Raw genomic sequence first — 6366 nt, 5'->3', positions numbered from 1 at the left:
AGTGATGGAGCCCCTCTGATAAACAGGCAGTGGTGTATAAAGTACCCAAAAGCCATACTTGAGTAAAAGTAAAGATACCTTCCTGGAAAATTACTCAAGTAAAAGTAAAAGTAACCTTTTAGAATACTACTTGAGTAAAAGTCTTAAAGTATCTGATCTTTACTGTACTTAAGTATCAAAAGTAATTTTCTGATATTAAATGTACTTAAGTATTGAAAGTAAAAGTACAAGTAAATGCTGTTCATAAAAAAGCAAAGGGTCAGAATTTTGAAAATTATGAAGTTTATTCCGACTAGAATGAGCATACAAACTGGGCCTTATTTGAACTCAATAGGCAATACTAAAGCAGCACCGAAAGTAACAACCCAGTCATTACTTGAAACTGAAAAATGTTTTGTTCATCTTCAAACAAAACGTCCCAAAAAGCCATTATGAATTTTTTAAATTGTAATCTTGGTAACATTTTGTGAATGGGCTCCTGAGTATCCCAATGTATGCATATGGCACAACCTGAGAGCAATAACCTGGCGATCTGATACAAAGCCATAGCATTACATCAGGATTATCAGTTTTACAAGCACAGTAACTGTGAAATACTTTCAGCAACATGCACACACATCCCTTGAACAATAACGTTACTATTTTGCTCCACACTGCTACGTTACTGTAGTGTAGATTGACACTATCCAAGCTAACTAGCTAGATACTTCGCCAGAGATGGAATAAAGAATAAGAATAAAGAATCTTTGTAGGTTATTAGCTAGCTTGAAATATTATATACAGATCTTACCAAGCGGTGAAAGAACATGACTAGTCTACAAGGTTGTGCTGGTGGCATTTAATGAAGAGGTCGTGGGGTTTCTAATTTTTTGATTGAGACCTGTGTGCTTTTGCTTCGATTATTGTTGTGCCCCCTTCGTTGTTGATCTTAATATTTTGGATATATCCTTCCACTGCATATTGCAGTCCATTTTGCCTTGATCTGGAGCAGTGGCGATTTTAGCCTGAAATTTCTGGTGGGGCAATTTTGTATGACTTCATGTCACCGTCAAAAAACTAGAGGTAGCTGTTTATAAGCAGTAGACCAGTAAGATATGTTATGGGCTGCATTTTGAGTGCCAGCAAGGAGCAGAAATCCTATTTCAAATACATTTCACATGCTTCAGCGCAACACAAAGATGTTGCCTATAATACAGCATTAAAGTAAAATGATTGCTACAAAATAAAAATATTAGACAGACACATAGCTCAAATAACTTGACTAATTTATTAAGCTTGTGGCACACGTGTGGCATACAATATGAAGCGAAAGGCACAACTTAAACAAATAACAGCAGCAAAACATGCTGCTAAATGAACAAAACTTTGTAAAAAGACGATGTCCTTGCAGATTGCATTGATACATCCATCAGCTCCGAAAAAAAAAAAGTTTGACTCACCAATGCAGATCACTTAAATAGGAAGTTGGCGCGGTGGTTCTTTGCTTAAGCAAACCTCTCGATGACTTTGCTGTTAAAATCCACCAGTCCATGAACAAACGGGTTTTCAATGGAAAGTATGGAGAGTCACGTTCAGTCTCTGCTGTCCCATCGTGTTTCTTGTGAATGTCTTAATCTTTTTGTGTGGCCCCAAACGTTTAATTTCGAATTTATCTTCCAACAACAATGTACTAAATTGCACCCTCAACAACTAGTCTACATTATTCATTGTAGGCTGAATTGAAACAATTCCCAAATACTCGAAAACTAGCGATAGCTAACTAGCAGTAACGTTACTGGCATTGATCTGTCTGATTTTGATCTGTATGTTTTTTTTCTCTTAGTCACGGGGTACAGGTCTCGCGGTTTTCGCATTATTCCAGTCTAGTTGCCAGGCAGATTTCGTGGGGCACATCTGAACGTGCCCCACCGCTCAATGTTAACTTTGGCCTGTGTGGTTCATGCTCATTGGTGTTTCCATGGTAACGGTCAATAACGCATTAACGTGCGCTAGGACCACTGATTCGCCAAACCTGCTTGTGTGGGTTTTATACCTGCTAGGGTGCTCATATCTACTAGGGTACGTCATAGAGTCTGTCGCGATTGTGACGTCTCGACTGCTTATTTGTCAACGGAGTATTACATTCCGCTACTTCATTGGTCAGAATTTATTTGCTGCCCGATTATTTTGCCAGTAGGACCCCGTAAACAATTAATTACCAGTATCGAGTAATACAGTACCAATCGCGAACTGTACAGTAGCTACTTAGCATGCTAATAGCTAAGTGATCAAGCTATTCAGAAAAGTGGTGATTCCCGTCACGAAACACTTGTTTTTTTGTAATCAACGACACAACGATACAAACTAATCATCCGTTGCAATACAAAAATAAAGTTTAGCTTATTCACCTGATGCTAGTTAGCTAGCGACTGTAGCTACGAGACTTACCTGATGCTAGCTAGCGGCTGTAGCTACGAGATTTACCTTTTACCAAACCTGATTTTAAATACAGCGGTATAATTCACTCGATAAATACATCGGTGGGTAGATTAAGAAAATGTAACTAACGTGTTTTTACCTGAGTCTGAATATGAGGCTTGGCCAACAATTAGCTCTGAATGTCGAAACACTTGGTTTATTTACAACACGTATGCCATCAATACTTTCTCCAATATCAATTAATTTTCTTTGATAATTAAACTGTCTCTGATATACAGTACTGTGCAAAAGTTTCAGGCAGGTGTGAAACAAATGCTGTAAACTAAGAATGCTTTCAAAATGGAAGTGTTAATTTTTTCATCAATTAATAAAATGCAGTGAATGAACAGAAGAGAAATCTAGATCAAATCAATATGTGGTGTGATTCTTCTAGGTACACTAGCACACAGTTTTTGAAGGAACTTAGCTGGTACGTTGTTCCAAACATCTTGGAGAACTAACCACAGATCTTCTTGGATGTAGGCTTCCTCAAATCCTTCTGTCTCTTCATGTAATCCTAGACAGACTTGATGATTTACAGCATTTTTTCACACCTGCCTAAAACTTTTGCACAGAACCATGTCACCACCTCTGTTTCAATGCAACTTGGCTTACATTACATTTGAAAAAAAAAATACACATATAAACATTGCAGAACTATGACAGTGTACAGAGTTGTTTTATCTTTTATTTCAATGTAAGACATTTAGTGTCGGGTGATTGCAGGAAGTTAGGTCTTCAAGTGGAGGGTCTCTGTATGCTGAGGTCATGAACCAACAATTACTCAGGATCCCTTGCTTCACTGCACTCCTCCTTACCATGGGTTGATTTCAAAAATCTGCTCGCAGCTGTGAGGCCTTGTGCAAACACACAATCGTCTAAAAACATTTTTATGTCCTCCTGAAATTCAAATGTGAAAAGGAAGGGATACTTGGCACTACCGTCATCCTCTTACTGAACTACTCTACTACCACCCCATACCCTTTCTGAACATTGATATAGCTATCAAATGAAATACAACAGGTCATGTTTCATGGACGAGCATGCAAACATCAATTAATATAAATTAGTATCTTAGTATTCAATAGAAGTGAGATCAGTATCATCATTTGGAGGTAGAGCATAGTGTGTCATAGTTTGGGGGGGGGGGGGGGGGCAAATGTAAAGTCTAGGCTAGGGCAACAACACTATCAGGGCCAGCCCTAACCCCAGGATCCATAAAAGCACAGGTTGGCCGAGCGACAATATTAAAACAGTGGACCAGACATAATATTGTAATGAAAATCAGGATCACAGGGACATTTACCTCAGCAGCATAGTCTCTGCCATTTACACTCCTCCGTGTGGGCGATGTCGAGGACACCGTAGAGCAGTGTACCACTGATATTGCAGCCATAACCTCACTATTGCTGAAACAGTAAGCATGGTAGTTCCTGACCAGTGGTCCAGCAAAAAGAAGAGTACCCCAGTTCCAAGGATCCCTTCTTTTACATGTCAGTTTAGGTAGGAACATGTTTGTAGTAAATATGTAAACAAATGGGTATTAAATGTGTTAACAATTGCATGCCTGTTCTAAGGGATACTTTAAGGGAGCCATAGTGAGGGGGAAGAGCGGAGTAAAGTGGGGGGCATGTCCTGATCGGCTTTGTGTTGGCTCTTCAGGTGCTTAGTATGCCAGGTGTGGGTCCATGGATGTTGCTTTGGTTGCTTTGGTTCCTAGGTGTGCCTCTCTGTAGGTAAACCTGAGGGGAAAAACAAACACACAATAATTAATTTAACAAACATTAAAAAAAATGCCAATCTGTACCTACCAAAAACACATTGTCACTGAAACTGATGAAGCATATGGTAGACACATAAAGCTGGTTTAAACCATTTGCATGTCATGACTTACACATATTTAGATGTTTTGTAGAACAAATGACTGCCTATTTAGACACTGCGATAGGTGCCCCTTATCTACATGGAGAATGGATAGGTCTACTACAAATAACTAATGATAATAAACCATGTGAATGAGCCCATTGGTTGTCTGTTTGAATAATTTAATTATTATAACGAACTCTCTCGTATGCCCCTCTGTTATGCCCCATTAGTTATTTGTCTTTGAAGACCCAACTCTTCAGAGAGCACCTCCCCTCCTAACTGGCACCTGACTAGCGCTTAACTTGCACTTCAGCAGTTACATTCCTGCACTTCTTTTTCCTTTTTTCTAGGTCGTTGTTTTTTCTAATTCTCATGTAAAGTAGTATTTATTGTTACACCATGCTTTTTATTGCTCTTAGCTTGACTGTTCTCTCCCTTGTACATCGCTTTGGACAAAAGCGTCTGCTAAATGACTAAATGTAAATGTCAATATAGTCTCGCCTATTGTGAATAGCAATGATAGTTTTTTCAACATTGAGCCTCCTAATTAGACCTAGGCTACTACTTAGCGTCTATCTTAGGCTACTTTTATTTCGAAATAGTTGGTTGATGCGCCTCCTTACAATGTTACATTGTTTATTGTTTGAGGAAAATAGCGTGCAGAGAGAAATAAGCATACGATGTCTTTGTCAAAAGGGCTGAAGAGGAAAGTTGACAACGGAGCTTATAAAGATAAATGGAGACAACTTTGCCTTTATCTTACCCGGTTTCACTAATGGAAAGCCCATGTGTCTCATCTGCAACGAAGTTGTCGCGGTTTTGCAAAGGGTACAATGTCAATGATCTAGCTATGTCTTTTCAATTTAGAGAGTGATGAGGCTGGTTCACTCAATAGCTCGCTATCGACTAACTCCTCAGACTTATATTACCTCAGACAAGGTAGCTAGCTAGCAGGTTAGCTGGCAAACTACTCTTACAAAACTAGAAGACGATACAAATTTTAAAAGACGTTTTTACTGACTTTCACAAACAGAAAACACAGCCGATTACCAACGTTGTCATTATTGGTACACAAAAACAGCTCTCACTGACACACTTGTGCTTGCTCATCCATAAATTAATGACAGTAGGCTAGCCCCAATACACCTTGCCTATGTAACAACAGGACTAAGTCAACTGCAAAGTAATACAATGGCATAAGATAGTACTTACCTTTACAGGAGGTCGTACGTGTTAAGTAGTCGTTGAAGTTGAAGTTTATTCAATAACAGCTTGGATACGATCGTCAAATGTGTGTGTGTGTGTGTGTGGGTGGAGGTGGCTAGCGTAAGCTTGGGTAGCTTCCGTTAGCTAAACTAACTAACCAATCCATGGCAAACAAAACGATAAAAAAAAAACTTCAATCACAGTGTGACTGTTATTTGCCGCTACACAAACGTGGACCTTACTTGACCACAACGGTGCTTCGGGTATTATTACTACGGTTTACCAATATAGTTGACCGTCAGCATTAACGCGATCAGGTCCTTTTTATATTAGGCATTTTACATTTAGGCATATATTCAACAGCTATGCCCTTGAACTCCGCGAGCAGAGGTTAACGAATGAGGAGTCGATACGTCAAACCGCGACAGACAAAATGGCGTCTATGACGTACCCTAGTAGATATGAGCACCCTAGCAGGTATAAAACCCACACTTGCAATCTGTGTTCTACCACAGTCCCCGACGTTGGTCTCGTCACTCTCATGATTCTTTTTTTTTCTAAAGATGATTTGATTTTGTAACGAGTAACGAAGGTTTCAGGGGAAATGTATCGGAGTAAAAGTATCCGTTTTCTTTGCAAAATGTAGCGAAGTAAAAATAAAAGTAAACAGAAATAAAAGTAGTAAAGTAAAGTACAGATATCCAAAAAAACGACTTAAGTACAGTAACGAAGTTGTTACTAGAAGAAGTGCTTACTATACACCACTGTAAACAGGTAATTATGCAGATCCACATTCCAATCTACATACTGGGGCACAAATAAGAGCAGTGATCCCCA

The 6366-nt window shown here is 39.1% G+C and overlaps 1 long non-coding RNA gene across 1 annotated transcript; it reads right to left on the bottom strand.

Moving 5' to 3' along the window:
• Positions 1 to 2594: 2594 nt before the first annotated feature.
• LOC116218499 lies at positions 2595 to 6015 on the bottom strand. Its single transcript, XR_004162889.2, has 2 exons — positions 5536 to 6015; positions 2595 to 4199 (listed from the first exon to the last, which is right to left on the bottom strand). It is a non-coding gene; the product is annotated as an uncharacterized LOC116218499 (long non-coding RNA).
• Between the last annotated feature and the right edge of the window lie 351 nt (positions 6016 to 6366).

This window comes from Clupea harengus, chromosome 22, assembly GCF_900700415.2.
Source record: "Clupea harengus chromosome 22, Ch_v2.0.2, whole genome shotgun sequence".
NCBI lineage: Eukaryota > Metazoa > Chordata > Actinopteri > Clupeiformes > Clupeidae > Clupea > Clupea harengus.
Note: the sequence above shows the minus strand (reverse complement) of the source record. Positions and strands in the feature narration are given on the sequence as shown.